Below are 17,270 nucleotides of genomic sequence, written 5' to 3' on the forward strand. Positions count from 1 at the left end.
TAAACCGGGAGTCGATGTTCCCGAGTATAATATATATATATTTAAATATATACAGATATAGTTTTCAAAACCATTAATCGAATAAGGTTTATTCGATAACTTTATTTTATTTAATGAATATTCTTTTGAATATTCATTAGAGGACTTATGACTCCGCTTATTTTACTTAAAGAATATTATTTTGAATATTCATTCGAGGACTTATGACTCCGCTTATTTTACTTAATGAATATTATTTTGAATATTCATTCAAGGACTTATGACTCCGCTTATTTTATTAAATAATATTATTTATTTTATTAAAGAATAATGTTTCGATAATCAAACTTATTTTCAATTATTCAAATAAAGATCGTACTTTCGTATAAGTATATCTTTGGTTATTTAATATTCATTTCAAGTATGAGTTTTAAAACTTCTACTTCAATTATTTTTATATAGATTATTCTTTATGGGAATATTATTTAAATAATAATATTCAGATATTTTTCTAATATATTGGGACTGATTTATTTTATTAAATCAGCATTACTCCAAACATTCTTAAAAATATTTTCGAGTCTTCAAAATAATTTTTAAAAGTTAGAGCGGATCCCAAAACTAAATTTTATATTTAAGATCCTCCTTTCGAAGGGGATTTAAATACTCGCTCAAAACCTGAGGGATCCGGCTCTGTGGTGTATTATACATTCGCAACGAGGTTGATGTTTTGAGAAAACATTTTGATTACTTGCCCAATATTCGGGAAGTAAGCCCATCTAATTGAGTCGATATAAGCGACAGGCCGGGGTACAGTCTATCAAAGTGTAAGTGGCTGGGTGGCAGTCCATCAATGCGTAAGAGGCCGGGTGGCGGTCCAGCACAAGGTCCTAATGCGGCCAGTGTGATGACCGGTGGGGGATTCATCCATCTACTAGTAGAAAAGGTTATATACATATATACTGAATATTTTGTGACTTGGTCGCGTTAAGATATCAAACTTGGTTAATTTTTACTTGACCAAGACTTTCATGAGTACTATGAGAATGCTCATATATTGTTAATTATTATACATATTATTTCGGTGGGCTTGTTGCTCACCCTTGCTTTCTTCTTTCATCACACATCAACAGATAGACAAGATGAACAGGACCAAGCTCCCAATTTGTGAGTGAATAGGAAACGTTCTGCAGTTTCCTGTAGGCGTTGATGCCGTTGTAGCTGAGGTAGGAACTACCAATAGGCCAGGCTTTCAACTTTTGAAGTACCAGACTTATGTATACTTATGAATTGTAATAATGGCAAATAATATGTAACTTTATTCAGAAACTCTTTTAAGGTGTAATGGTTTATAATTGTGGAATAAAATAACTTCTGTTACTTTTGGATATTCATCTCTGAGACTATAACTTGTGGTGTGTGTGTATATTATGGGGTCACAGTACGCAGTAGTTAGTTGATTATTAAGATTAAGTATTATTAAAGGAAATGGAACTCGTGACAACCCGGATCCCCGACCCCGGATTTGGGGGTGTTACAAAAACATTAGCTGAGTTATTGCCTTAGGATGAAGAATTAAGCATTGCAATTTCATCTACAAGTCTAGTAAAAGTTGCTTCATCCAAAGGTTCAGTAAAAATGCTAGCTAATTATTTTTCCGTTGGAATAAAAATGAGCTCAATGGTACCATTTGTAGCATGTTCTCTAATAAAATGGTACCTTACATCAATGTACTTTTTTATAGAATGATTAACTGGATTAGCCACTATAGATATAGCACTAGTATTGTCACACATGATAGGAATTTTGTGTAACACTAGGCCATAATTCATTAGCTTATTTCTAATCCAAAGCACTTGAGCACAACAACTTCCTGCAACTATGTATTCAGCCTCTGCTATTAAAGTTGATACAAATTGTTGTTTCTTGCTATAACAGGATACAAGTCTTTGACCAAGAAATTGACAGCTTCCACTAGTACTCTTTCTGTCAACCCTGCATCCAGCAAAATCTGCATCTGTGTAGTCAACAGCTTCAAAACCAGTTCCCTTAGAATACCACAATCCCAAGTTTGGAGTCCCCTTCAAATATCTGAAAATCCTCTTTACAGCCATCAAATGTGATTCTTTTAGATTGGCTTGAAATCTTGCACATAGACATGTTGCAAACATGTTGTCTGGTCTACCGCAGTTAAGTAAAGCAATGATCCAATCATTCCTCTATAACTTGATATATCTACACTCTTGCCTTTTTTATCTTCATCAAACTTTGTTGCTGTAGACATAGGTGTAGAAGCGGGTGAATAATCAACCATACCAAACTTTTTCAATAAGTCCTTGATATACTTAGTTTGGCTGATGAAGATTCCATCACTTCTTTGACTGACTTATAGTTTAAGAAAGTAGCTTAATTCCCTCATCATACTCATTTCATATTCACTCTGCATAAGTTTAGAAAATATTTGGCAAAGCTTTTCATTTGTAGAATCAAAGATGATATCATCCACATAGATCTGAACTAGGATCATATCTTCACCATGTTTCTTATAGAAGAGAGTCTTGTCTATAGTACCTCTAGTAAAACCATGTTTCAGTAGGAATTATGACAATGTATCATACCAAGCTCTAGGTGTCTGCTTTAGTCCATATAGAGCCTTGAGTAATTTGTACATAAAATTTGGAAATTCTGGATCTTCAAAGCCAGGTGGCTGTTACACATAAACTTCTTCTTCTAACTCACCATTTAGGAAGGCACTCTTGCAACTAGTGTAATAACCCCAATTTTTGGAATTTTTAAAATACGGATGAATAGTAACTTTTGCTGACAATGCTGATTAAGGAAAATTATCAGACCACGTTATATAGGAGTACTGTTATGGAAATTCTAAGTTCGTATTAATATTCCATAAAGTAAATGAGTGTATGTAAAGGTCATTAGAATTCGGATCCGGACACTTTGATTTTTCCCGAAAATCCACCAGATACCGAAATAATTGAGTATAAGGTAACATGATTAAAAGGATTTAAATTTAAGGGTTATAAGAGAGGATCATAAAAGAAATATAAAATATTGAGAAAGGTTTAGGGGAACCCAAGTAATAAGATCCCGGATATGATCGCTCAAATGATCAACGAGAATGAATAATAAACGAGTCGTAAAATAATTAAACGACTAAGGATCAAGCTTGGGCAAGTAGCTAGGGGATTAGCAAGGATAATACAAGTATTAAAGCACCTAATTAACAAGGATTAAGCTTAATGAAAAGCTTCCACCATAAGAAGAGGACAAGTGGCAAGAGTGATGCAAGTGGTGACATAGACTTGCTTACATCACTTTCCACTAACTAACCAAGAGTTAGCCAAACAAATATCCACCTACCATTTCATTTACACCACAAAATAAGTCAACACAAGCAAGCTTTTTTCTCCCCCATTTTCATTGCTCTCGGCCAAAACAGAACCAGCACATTAAAACTGTTGTATCTCCTTCATTTCTCACTCAAATGTTGTGTTCTATAGCTCGTTGGAAAGGTATTGAGATGGCCTACAACTCTTGTTCACAAGTCTCATCCAAATAAGCATGGTAAGACCCTCATTTTTACAGTTCTTTAAATCGGACTTTTAGAAACTTCAAAGCCTAACTTTGTGTTCTTGATTTCTTTGGAAAGATCAAGCTTGTAGGAGGCTCCCTAAGGCTTCCTAGCAACTTAACACCTCCAAAGGAAGGTATAAACTTCAAAGTATATATGTATATATATACTGAATATTTTGCGACTTGGTCGCGTTAAGATATCAGCTTGGTTCATTTCTTCTTGACCAAGACTTTCATGTGTACTATGAGAAAGCTCATATATTGTTAGTTATTATACATATTATTTTGGTGGGCTTGTTGCTCACCCTTGCTTTCTTCTTTCATCACACAACATCAGATAGACAAGATGAACAGGACCAAGCTCCCAATTCGCGAGCGGATAGGAAACGTTCCGCAGTTTCTTATAGGCGTTGATGTCGATGTAGCTGAGGTAGGAACTACCAATAGGCTAGGCTTTCAACTTTTGAGGTACCAGACTTATGTATCTTTATCAATTGTAATAATGGCAAATAAATGTAAATCTATTCAGAAACCCTTTTAAGGTGTAATGGCATATAATTTTGGAATAAAATGACTCGTGTTATTTTTGGATATTCATCTCTGAGACTATAACTTGTGGTGTGTGTGTTTATTGTGGGGTCACAGTACAGAGTAGTTGATTGTTTATTAAGATTGGGTGTTATTAAGGGAAATGGAACTCGTGACAACCCGGATCCCTGACCCCGGATTTGGGGGTGTTACAGAAATGGTATCAGAGCTAAGCGTTATAAACCTCAGAGATGAAGTGACGTTAAAATAATAAGTTAACTAAGATAAATAAGAACTCTTGCCAAGTTCATAGTCGGACTACCTAATGTAGTACTGACAGTTAAAACCCTTAGGGGAACCCTTATAAATATCGTGATAGAGGCATAGTTCGCTATCATATATGGTAGCGGGACTCCGAACCCTGAGGTTGAGGAGCAACAACGCGATGATGTTTTATTACTTATTGGAGATCAGATTGTGGATCCGATAGAGCGTCCTAACGAGGGACCGGATGATGTTCATATTGAGGATGTAGCGGTTGAGGATGTTGTCCTAGAAGGGATTGTGGCTGAGGAGGATTCCGTGGAGGATCCTGACAAGAATGGATAAAGGACCACTGAGGAATTGATGACCATGATTAGGGAAACTACCAGAGGTAGGATTAGCCGGTCACTACCGGAGGTTCGTTCAAGTTTGTAAAGATAGTAGCCCATTTGACGCGGCTTACTCGTAAGACTAAGAAGTTTGAATAGACTGAGAAATACGAGAAAAGCTTTTAACAACTAAAGCAAAGGTTGGTGGCGGCCCCTATGTTGGCGTTGCCGGATGAAAAAGGAGATTTTGTGAATTGTAGTGACGCTTCGCATAAGGAATTAGGGTGCTTCTTATACAGCACAGCAAGGTAATCGCGTACGCGTCAAGATAATTAAGGGAATATAAAGTTCGATATCCCCACCCATGAGCTTGGGCTCGTGGCAATAGTTTTGCCCTAAAGATTGGAGGCACTACTTGTGTGGAGAGAAGTGCGAGATTTACACAAGCCATAAGTGCTCTAGTGCATTTTCACGTAGAAAGAGCTCAGCATGCGCCAGAGGAGGTGGATAGAGCTAATCGAGGATAACGATTATGAGATTCTTTATCATCCCGGGAAAGCCAAAATGGTGGCTAATGCCCTTAGTATAAAAGAGAGACTCAAGATGAAACTGTCTTTGGGAGAGTTGATAAGAGATTTTGAGAAAATGGAAATAGAAATGAAGGTAACCGGAGCCAGTACCGAAAAGCTGTTTGAGATTGTAATACAACCCGGATTATTGGAGAAGATCATATTGTGCCAAGAAAAAGTGATGAATGAAGGCAGAGAGCCAACAAATGGAGAAAAGATTAATACCAAGAAAGATGATAAGGGAATAATGAGGTATTCCTACATAATTTGGGTTCCAAACGTTTAAGAGCTTAAGGACTAGATCTTAGATGAAATCCATAGTTCGAGGAATAAGATTTAGGATAAACCCCGAATGTGATAGTCAGGGAGGTTGCCATTAAGAAAGAAGGAGCCGATAACATAATGAAGTGGAAAATGAGGATTTAAAACATGTAGGATGACCCCGATTATGGGGAGGAGGAGGGAATGTTCAGACTAAGGAAACAGAAGTCGAGTAAGGAAAGGAGACCCGAGACGGTACTCCTATACGATAATTTATGGACCTTTCTAGACAGAACTTAGACTATTATCCCCAACCACCACCCTGAGGAAACAATGCGATGAGAAATTCTTTCAGGACCTTTAAGTCGCTAAGCTCTTAGAGTTCCAAGGAACAAGCTGACCCAGTCGAGGGAAGAGCCTGGCTAAAGGAAATTTAGGAATCATTTGAGATTCTAAATGATTGACGAATCACAAAAGACTATTTTTGTCACTTACCCTCCTAAGAGAGAGACCACCTTCTGGTGAAAGACCAAGAAAGGCACGGAGCCAGAGGTTAGAATAAACTGATTAACGTTCAGTCAATTGTTTTCGGGAAAGTAACTCCCAAGGTTATGAAGGTAGTATAAAAACTTTAGAGCCAGAACAAAAGCGGAGAAGTATGATGAATTATGAATTTAAGTTGTAAAAGTTGTCAAGATTCATTCTGAGGACACGAATCTAGAATGACGGGATGTTTGAAATCAATGCTTATGTTGTGTTGGTTCATGTAATGATTGTAATGGAAACGAAAATAAAAGACTGAAAAGGGTAGAAATATAAAGGGATATAAAGGAAATAGAGTTGAGAAGTGATAAGGGAGTTAGGTATGGGAAACCCTAAGAAACCCTTGCAATAAATATAGAGAAGTGTGTCATCATCAGCGCGATGGTGACTGATCATGAGATAAATTCAAGGTTTGAAGGCGTAAGCGATACATATAGTTAATTCCCTTGAAGTTGACAGTATTCGATGAAACTTTGAGATAGATCGATTGATTAATAAGGAAAGGCGGATGGACTGAGGAGTCAAGAAAGTAAGAAATTAGGAAAATTGGATGAAGGAAGTGACCTTCAAGAATATGAAGTGTAAGACCGGTGGCTTGATACCCAAAAAGGGAGACGCCAGGTATGAAAGATATCCCAACATTGAGATGACTGTTGAGATAAACAACAAAAGTAAATAAGGAATTATTAAGAAGAAGTTCACGTTGAACACGACCAATATCTTCCAGAACATCCTTGTTATCGTTACCCAATTTAGGAAATAAAAGCGGATAACCGTTGTTATCTTTTGGAGGCCATATTGATTGACCTCATTTTGAATACAGATGTTATTGTGAAATTCAGCATATACTATCGAGGTGGGAATGATTAAATAAGACACCCTTATCAGGGATATATGACTTGATTATCCATGGAAGGATGCATGTACCTTTTAAAGGTGGAATTAAGGATAGAACATCGGTAACTTAAAATAAATCCTAGGGGAATGCATAAAGGTTGGCATTTCACCCTTAATAGGGATAGTATGAGTTTTGACAGTATGAATTGGAAAGGATTAAGGTAATAATAACCTTTAAGAATCAGTGGAGAGATTCTTCAGAAGTATATAGACAATGATTCTGGTATTAATAAATGGTATCTTGATATGCCCTGTATCTAGGGAATACAGGAGGAACGATTCAAGGATAACCTTAGAGGTTTAACAAGGAGAAAGGTAATATTCAAAATTCTCAAGAATAGAAATATTGATAAAGGAAATATGATGTAATTATAATGATGCCAAGTGGGGCACGTGTTAAACCACGAGAAAATATGGATCGAACCAGTAAAGGTCGAAATTGTTCAGGGCAATTAGGGCCTAAGATAAAAGATGTTCTAAGTATGATTGAGAGTCCGTCGTGACAGTGATTAACCTCTAAATACTGAGGCAATAACTTATGGAAAAATAGTGATATTTTAAGGAAAACATCTTCACAAAATCAGTGATTGAAATAAGGTAGAAAATTTATTTGGAGGTGGTTAAAATGACATTGACTGTAAGGAAATTTTACTATCAGGAAAGGCCAAAGAGGTGGCCGACACTTTAAAGGTAAGAGGATAATTATAGGCGCTTGTGCCAAAGGAATACAGTGATGATGGTTAAAGCTGTGAAGGTTGTATTATGGTTTGGAAGATTGACATTCCTTCTGATGACTGTGCAATACTCAACCGTAATAGTAGTTGGGTAAAGGTTTAATTCGTGTAATCGCCATTAGCGGGCTATCTATCTTAGAAGGTCCTATCTTGAGAATAAGCCAGGACCATATTTCAAAAAGGACCAAACAAACCTTTGAGTTAAGTCTTCTATTGAAGGCATGTGATTAAGAATGGTATTAACCTGCTATCGGTGCTTTGATTGAAACTCTTATGCAATTTTATATGCTTCATGTCATGTATGTATGTCAGGATCATGAGTGTTCTTCATGAATTATGAATGGTGATTATGTTAACTCCTTAGAAGAATTCTATACTACATGTATGGACTCCGTATGGTTAGATATTAAGATTTCATGGAAAGTGAATGACGACAGTAGGTCAGTGGTGGACCATAGTAATGCAACAATGATTCTGCGAGTAATGAGCTGATTACAACCGTGAGAGTTGTATTGGAATGGATGTTGAGATTGAGTACCACTAATCTTGTCATGTTGACGTATAAGTTATCTTTGATAGAAAAACTAGGTCGATTATTTACCTATTGAATATTTATTCCTTCTTAGGAATAGAGAGTCGTATTACTATACGAAGAAGATTGCGGTGCAAGCATAGAATTCTAGTGACGATGATGTCTAGAATGAGATCCCAGATTCGATTTTCGATGTCGAGGAAGTTTCAAAGGTGATTGTGTATAAGCTCGAGGAAGAGCATGGGTCCATAGAATGATGGACGGAATAGCAAAAATATTTAGGCATGTGAAATACGATGCTATAATACTTGATGTTGATATAAATACATATATGTTTTGTTCTCCTATGATAAACCTCTATAGTTCAGAGGTAGATTCCAAGCCAGATATTTTATGGCAATAATTTTTTTTTTACGAATATACAATTCTCTTCAGTTCGTTCTTTTCTCTTCTTTTCATTTCATATAAACTGAGAAGAACAACCCTTCCAGAAGGGGAGGTATTGTCGAATGACTATCTATCTGTGTGATAAAAGCCGAGTAGGATACCATCTATTGTTTAATTGCTTGTGAAGTACTAAAGGCTGGCCACCTTCTGTACTAACTATGCAATAGAACAAGTGTTCATGATCATAGTGATCTCTCAATAAATTCTTTTACTTTTATACGAAGGACCAAGCTTTCAAAGATGGAGGCAGCTAGAGATGAAGTGGTACCAAGTAAGATGGTATTCCGATTCTAACGCGTCCGTGATACTAAGGTTGACGCGATTATTAAGAGGTTATAAAACTCTAGCGAGTAAAGGTATATCTAGAATAGTATCATGTACGGAAGATAGTAACGATTACGAACTGGAAAAGAATGGGTATTGAGAAGCAAAAGCTATAGTGCTAGAAGCTATGATGAAATTCTGTGCAATAGACTTGAAAGAAATTGGAATGATCACTTAACACGGATTGAGTTTTCTTACGACAATAGATTATATGTCATTATCGAGATGTCGCCTTATGAGATCCTTGAGGGAAGACAATGTCGATCTCCCTTATGTTAGGATAAAGTTGTAGAGCGCAAGATGCTCGGACCAGCAGTGGTCCAAAGGACCAAGGATATAATAGATCTAATCAGAAGACGACTGGTAGTAGCCCAAGATGGACATAAAAAGTATGTTGATTTGACAATGAAAGGACAAGGAGTATGAAGTAGGGGACCTAGTGTTGTGAAAGATATCCCCTTGGAAAGCCTTGGAAAGGATTTATGAGGTTCGGAAAGAAAGAAAAGCTAAGTCCACGATTTGTTGGACCATTGGAGATATTAAGACGTATTGGGAAGTTAGCATATGAGCTAGCCCTATCCCCGAACCTGTAGCAAGTTCATAACGTGTTTCACATATCAATGTTAAGGAAGTGTAATCCGGATGCCAGACAAATAAGGGCATATGAGCGCATAGACATGCAACCAGGCGTAACCTATATGGAGCAACCAGGAAGGGTTATAGATGGAAAGGGATTAAGTGCTTAGGAGTAGGGTTATCAAACTAGACCGAGTTTGGTGGTAGAACCACCATGTGGGAAAAATTGACTTGGGAGTTAGAAAGTGCAATGCTAGAAAAGTATCCCCAACGGTTTTCTATCTGATTCCGGGACGGAAACCTTTTAAGGAGGGGAGACTGTAATAACCCCAATTTTTGGAATTTTTAAAACACGGATGAATAGTAACTTTTGTTGACAATGCTGATTAAGGAAAATTATCAGACCACGTTATATAGGAGTACTGTTATGGAAATTCTAAGATCGTATTAGTATTCCATAAAGTAAATGAGTGTATGTAAAGGTCATTAGAATTCGGATCCGGACACTTTGATTTTTCCCGAAAATCCACCAGATACCAAAAGAATTGAGTATAAGGTAACATGATTAAAAGGATTTAAATTTAAGGGTTATAAGAGAGGATCATAAAAGAAATATAAAATATTGAGAAAGGTTTAGGGGAACCCAAGTAATAAGATCCCGGATATGATCGCTCAAACGATCAACGAGAATGAATAATAAACGAGTCGTAAAGCAATTAAACGACTAAGGATCAAGCTTGGGCAAGTAGCTAGGGGATTAGCAAGGATAATACAAGTATTAAAGCACCTAATTAACAAGGATTAAGCTTAATGAAAAGCTTCCACCATAAGAAGAGGACAAGTGGCAAGAGTGATGCAAGTGGTGACATAGGCTTGCTTACATCACTTTCCACTAACTAACCAAGAGTTAGCCAAACAAATATCCACCTACCATTCCATTTACACCACAAAATAAGTCAACACAAGCAAGCTTTTTTCTCCCCCATTTTCATTGCTCTCGGCCAAAACAGAACCAGCACATTAAAACTGTTGTATCTCCTTCATTTCTCACTCAAATGTTATGTTCTATAGCTCGTTGGAAAGGTATTTAGATGGCCTACAACTCTTGTTCACAAGTCTCATCCAAATAAGCATGGTAAAACCCTCATTTTTACAGTTCTTTAAATCGGACTTTTAGAAACTTCAAAGCCTAACTTTGTGTTCTTGATTTCTTTGGAAAGATTAAGCTTGTAGGAGGCTCCCTAAGGCTTCCTAGCAACTTAACACCTCCAAAGGAAGGTATAAAATTCAAACCCTAGCCTTTACTTTATTTGTTAGCAAGTTTAATGGTAGGTTTTGTGAAATGAGAAGCATGGATTGTGATTATTAGTAGTTTGGTTTGATTTGGAAGTATTTTGGTAATTGAATCTTGATTATAGTTCATAGGTCTTGATTGTGGTTGTTTGAGTTAAAACACTTGGAGGTTATTGACTGACGTGGTATGGTTTAGGTGAAGTTTTGTTGTATTGATGGTTATGAGTTGGTTGGTGGTTAATTGGAGCAGTTTAAACATTGGTAATCGCGTAAACACAGCCATCGTAATGCCCATTTTTATTCAACTGCTTGTTCTTAGTGTTCAGGATAGAAAACTCAACAAAAAATCTGTAAAATTGCCATTTTTAGCTAGATAGTGTCATAAGCTTGGTTTTGATATGTGGATCGCTTGAATCCGATGTACGGTTTAGGAGAAATGTCCGTTTTAAGTAACGGCGTTTCGCGACCGAACCATTACCCCTCGCCTTACTTTTAAACCTTGGTTAAGGACTTTAAATGACTAATTGGGGTATGAAATAATTATGTTAAGTGGATTAGGCATTTAGTAAGGTACTCGTGAAAGAATCGCCTTAAAACCCTTAAGGGTTAATTTATTAAAAATGGTCGAGCCGAGGGTACTCGAGCGACTTAAGTGAATCGTTAAGCGCAGAAGCGAACGTTAGGGTCTAATTGGTTAAAGTATAGATTCATAAGCGACTTTGGTTTAATTCTAACTTATATGTTGTTTATAGGTTACCAGACTCGTCCCAAGCCATTTGTAACCCCCAGTCGCTCAGGCAAGTTTTCTACCCGTTATACTGTTGTTGTGATGTATATATGTATATGCATTATCTTGTGATAAGTGCATGATTATTATTAGCAAAGTCTTGCAATATATTGGAGCATGTGATATGATATTTATATGCATGCCTGTTTTGTAATCTTGATATCTAATTGTTGATTCAAAAGCTTATAAGTTGCATAATACCTATGCTAGAGATAAGCAGTAGTTGCTTATACCGTTAGTATAGGGGACCCAAAGGTGAACATTTTCTAAACCGGGAGTCGATGTTCCCGAGTATATTATATATATAATAGTTGAATAAGGTTTATTCGATAACTTTATTTTAAATAATGAATATTAGTTGAATATTCATTCGAGGACTTATGACTCTGTTTATTTTATTTAATGAATATTATTAGTTGAATATTCATTCGTGGACTTATGACTCCGCTTATTTATTAAATAATATTCTTTATTTTATTAAAGAATAATGTTTCGATAATCAAACTTATTTTCGATTATTCAAATAAAGATCGTACTTTCGCATAAGTATATCTTTGGTTATTTATTATTCATTTCAAGTATGAGTTTTAAAACTTCTACTTCAACTATTTTTTTATAAAAGTTATCCTTATGGGAATATTATTTAAATAATAATATTCAGATATTTTCTAATATATCGGGACTGATTTATTTCATTAAATCAGCATTACTCCAAACATTCTTAAAAATGTTTTCGAGTCTTCAAAATGATTTTTAAAAGTTAGGGCGGATCCCAAAACTCATTTTTATATTTAAGATCCTCCTTTCGAAGGGGATTTAAATACTCGCTCAAAATCTGAAGGATCCGGCTCTGTGATGTATTTTACATTCGCAACGAGGTTGCTGTTTTGAGAAAACAATTTGATTACTTGCCCAATGTTCGGGAAGTAAGCCCATCTAATTGAGTCGGCATAAGCGACAGGCCGGGGTACGGTCTATCAAAGTGTAAGTGGCTGGGTGGCAGTCCATCAACGCGTAAGAGGCCGGGTGGCGGTCCAGCACAAGGTCCTAATGCGGCCAGGGTGATGACCGGTGGGGGATTCATCCATCTACTAGTAGAAAAGGTTACTTATTGGTATCTTTGCCTGATCAGCAAGATATCAGGTTTATGCCAAGGTTTTCTCCTTTCCAAATTCATTGGATATTGCAACTCTGTTTATTATTTTTATAACAGAGGTTTTAAAGGAGTGTATGAATATATATATAGGTGTATATATATATCGGGACTTAATGAAGTATCTCGTAACTTCATTATTTATAATGATATTTCAAGGATTGAATATATTCAAGTCTTATCTTGTAGTCTCATCTATGTGATGAACTTTTGAAACTGATTATACCTTGAACGGTGGTAGTTCAAGTAGTATTCGGATATAAGTATATTGGAGTATCTTGTAACTTCATCTTCTAAACTTATATCTAGTAAATGATTATCTTGTGCATGTCAAAGATTTTCGGAAAAACGTTGAGACAAGGGTTAAATATATGAGATCGCCTTGCAACGATATTTTATACAGTTATAAACGAGAACTCTGTGTATATTATAAATGTCAGAGGATTTCAAAGATTGTGAAAAGTATATATGTATATATATACTGAATATTTTGTGACTTGGTCGCGTTAAGATATCAGTTTGGTTCATTTCTTCTTGACCAAGACTTTCATGTGTACTATGAGAAAGCTCATATATTGTTAGTTATTATACATATTATTTTGGTGGGCTTGTTGCTCACCCTTGATTTCTTCTTTCATCACACAACATCAGATAGACAAGATGAACAGGACCAAGCTCCCAATTCGCGAGCGGATAGGAAACGTTCCGCAGTTTCCTATAGGCGTTGATGTCGCTGTAGCTGAGGTAGGAACTACCAATAGGCTAGGCTTTCAACTTTTGAGGCACCAGACTTATGTATCTTTATCAATTGTAATAATGGCAAATAAATGTAAATATATTCAGAAACCCTTTTAAGGTGTAATGGCATATAATTTTGGAATAAAATGACTCGTGTTATTTTTGGATATTCATCTCTGAGACTATAACTTGTGGTGTGTGTGTTTATTGTGGGGTCACAGTACAGAGTAGTTGATTGTTTATTAAGATTGGGTGTTATTAAGGGAAATGGAACTCGTGACAACCCGGATCCCCGACCCCGGATTTGGGGGTGTTACAACTAGAGCAAAAGTTTCATCATAATCAATTTCTTCTTTATGTGAGTAGCCTTTTGCTACCAACCTTGCCTTGTTTTTGGTAACTATACCATTTTTATCCATCTTGTTCCTGAATACCCATTTTGTACCAATAATGCTTCTATTCTTTGGTGCAGGAACTAACTCCCAAACTTTGTTCCTTTCAAACTGATTAAGCTCCTCTTGTATTGCAGATATCCAATCAGGATCCATTAGAGCTTCTTTAGTTTTCTTGGGTTCTATTTGAGACAGAAAGCATGCATGTAGGCCCTCATTAGCAGTTTCACTTCTAGTCCTCACACCAGAAGTAAGATCACCAATAATTGCTTCTCTAGAGTGACTCCTATCCCACTTCCTTGTATGAGTTTGTTGAATTGTGCCTTCATCATTATCTTCATTATTGGTATGACTGCTAGATCCTTCTTCTCTTTCTCCCCCTGAGTTTGTGCTATCAAATTCAGGTGTATGAGATGAGCTTCCATTCCCATGATTTTCCTGTTCAGTAGTCTCTTCATTTATCATCTATTGTGCATCAACTTCCTCTTCTCCATCAGAATCACTATCAATGTTGAGATTTTCAAATGCAAGGGCTTCAGCTTCATTTTCATTAAGGCATTCCAAGCCTGGACACTTGTCGTCATCAAAAGTCACATATGTGTTTTCCATAATCTTCTTTAGATCTATCACATAGACCTTGTAGGCGGTTCTCTCCAGTGAATATCCCTAAAAAATTGCTTCAAAAACTTTTGAGTCAAATTTTCACACATATTCAGAGTTGTCTTTCAAAATGTAACACTTGCTTCCAAACACATGAAGATGTTTTACAGTAGGCTTTCTCTTAGACATGATTGAGTATGGTGATTTTCCATGTGCCTTGTTAATGAGATATCTGTTTTGAGTGTAACATGCAGTGTTAACAGCATCTTCCCAGAAACTTGTTGGCAACTTGGCATCTTGCAGCATTGTCCTAGTAGCTTCAACTAATGTTCTGTTCTTCCTTTCAACTACTCTATTTTGTTGAGGTGTTCTAGCTGCTGAAAATTCTTGAACAATGCCTTTGGTTTTGCAGAATTCATTCAATGTTACATTTCTGAATTATGTTCCATTGTCACTTCTCAATCTTTTTACACAATTGTGATCTTCAGTCTGTTTTTCTATCATCTTAATGTGCTCAATTATGATGTGTGGAGTCTCATCCTTATAGTGCATGAACTCTACCCATGTGTATCTTGAGAAATTATCCACCATCATAAATGCATATTTGTTTCTTGGAATAGATAAGACATTTACTGGTCCAAACAAGTTCATGTGAATAAGTTGCAATGGTGCACTTATAGAATTCACAGTTTTTGACTTGTGACTTGATTTTTTTTCATTTTTCCTTTATGATAAGCTTCACAAACTTCAACTTGAGGAAACTCTAGTTTAGGCATGTCTCTTACTAACTCCTTTTTGACCAAGGTGTTAATTGCCTTGAAATTCAAGTGAGACAACTTCTTATGTCATAGCTTGCTTTGTTCTTCTGATGCCTTGGTGTAGAAGCAACAAATTCCATCCTTATTTGTTGAGTCCAAGTCTGCAACAAACAAGCTTCCTTTCCTTGCTCCTTTTAAAGCAATTTCACTAGTTTTCTTGCTGATAAAAGTGCATTCTTCTTTGTTGAATAAGACTTCAAAACCTTTTTCTGCAAATTGGCTAACACTGAGAAGATTCCCTTCAAGATTAGCTACCAGTGCTACATCATCAATGACAATATTTTCAGAAACAATCTTGCCATATCCCATTGTGAATCATTTATTGTTGTCTCCAAAGGTCACTAAAGGGCCAGCCTTCTCCTCAAATTGTGATAGCAGGGCCTTATCACCTGTCATATATCTGGAACACCCACTGTCAATGATCCATATGACCTTCTTCACTTTTCCCTGCACAAAATGAGTTTTAAGTGTGTTTAGCAACCCAAGCAGTGTTGGGTACTTTCTTCTTGTTAACTGATTTAAAAGAAGTAGAATGAGCTATTTCAGATAAAATAGAATTCAATGTCTGTTGTGCATTTTCCTATCAGTTGTAGACCCAATTTTTATTTCCTTGAGGTCTACTCTTAGTTTATGACAACTCTTTATCACTTTCAAGTTGCAAGAGATGCAGTCAAACTTGTTACAGAATGAATAGGGATCATTTGCATCTGCTTCATTATATTTGTAGGCTCCTTCAGTTGGCTTGCTAACAACCTTTTTACAAATATGAGTTAGGTGATTTGCAGAGCCACATTTTTCACATTTCTTTCTTGGAGCATCTGCAACATAAGAAAAATTATTGCTTTTATTTATCCCAATTTTTCCATTTCTATTTTTCTTCTTCTTTCTTGCATCTTCAGTCTTGGTTTCTTTGACAGGTGTCTTGGAACTTTGATTATCCATGAGCTTCTCTTCAGTTTTGAAGGATTGAGTTGCTTTTGTATCTTTCTTCTCATTATTTTCATCAGCAATTTCTTGCTTGATAATCAACTCTTCTTCACTGAAGTTAACTTCACATGCCTTGAACATAGGTGAATCAACCTTTTTCAGGATTGTTGGAACATTTTCATTTTCTGTTGCTTTCTCTTTGTCACCTATAATTTTCTTCTTGCTGTTCAAGGCATCATAATCAAGACCGATAGCAATATTTACACATGGCTTGTTTTTCTCATGGTATTGTCCAATTAACTCAGATGCATTTTTGAAGGACTTTAATTTAACTTCATTCTTTTCCAGCTTCTCCCTTAGCACTGCTTTAATTTCACTTGCACACTTGAGCTTGTTTTTCAGATATGCATTTTCTTGTCTTACAGTTTCAAGCTCCAACAACAACAATTTAGTTTCTTGTTTTTCACTTTCAAGCTTCTCATTTATCTTTGTCAATCTGCTAACTTCTTCATTAGTAGCAACCATACTTGTATGAATGTAAAACATTTATGTGCTCATCTTTTCTACAATTTCCTTATATTGACTCACATTTAAATCAATGGTAGTGAGAGTTGGTACCTGTGATTTTGATGAGGATGATTCTCCTTGATCCAAGGCCATTAAAGCATAATTTCCAACTTCCTCATCTTCATCATTATCAGAATCATCCCAACTTTTACCCTCTGCAATATAAGTTTTGTTGTTTCTTCAGAAGAGCTTCATACTTAGCTTCCAGTTCAAGATAAGCTTTTTCTTTCTTTGCTTTCTTGGGTTTCCTACATTCTCTAGCAAAATGGCCTAGTTCATCATACTTGAAGCACCTTATCTTTGATATGTCAACAGATCCAGTTTTATAACCATTTTTGCTTTCTGATGTGTACTTCCCTTTTCCTTTCCAGCTTCTGTCTTTCTTGAAAGACTGTCCTTTACCCTTAAAAAATCTTGGCTT

The 17,270-nt window shown here is 36.1% G+C and overlaps 1 long non-coding RNA gene across 1 annotated transcript; it reads left to right on the plus strand.

Moving 5' to 3' along the window:
- Window positions 1–3,392: 3,392 nt before the first annotated feature.
- Window positions 3,393–4,043, plus strand: LOC141683468 (uncharacterized). The gene is made up of 3 exons (XR_012560307.1): window positions 3,393–3,561; window positions 3,647–3,704; window positions 3,908–4,043. It is a non-coding gene; the product is annotated as an uncharacterized LOC141683468 (long non-coding RNA).
- Window positions 4,044–17,270: the final 13,227 nt, after the last annotated feature.

Source organism: Apium graveolens, chromosome 9, assembly GCF_009905375.1.
Source record: "Apium graveolens cultivar Ventura chromosome 9, ASM990537v1, whole genome shotgun sequence".
NCBI lineage: Eukaryota > Viridiplantae > Streptophyta > Magnoliopsida > Apiales > Apiaceae > Apium > Apium graveolens.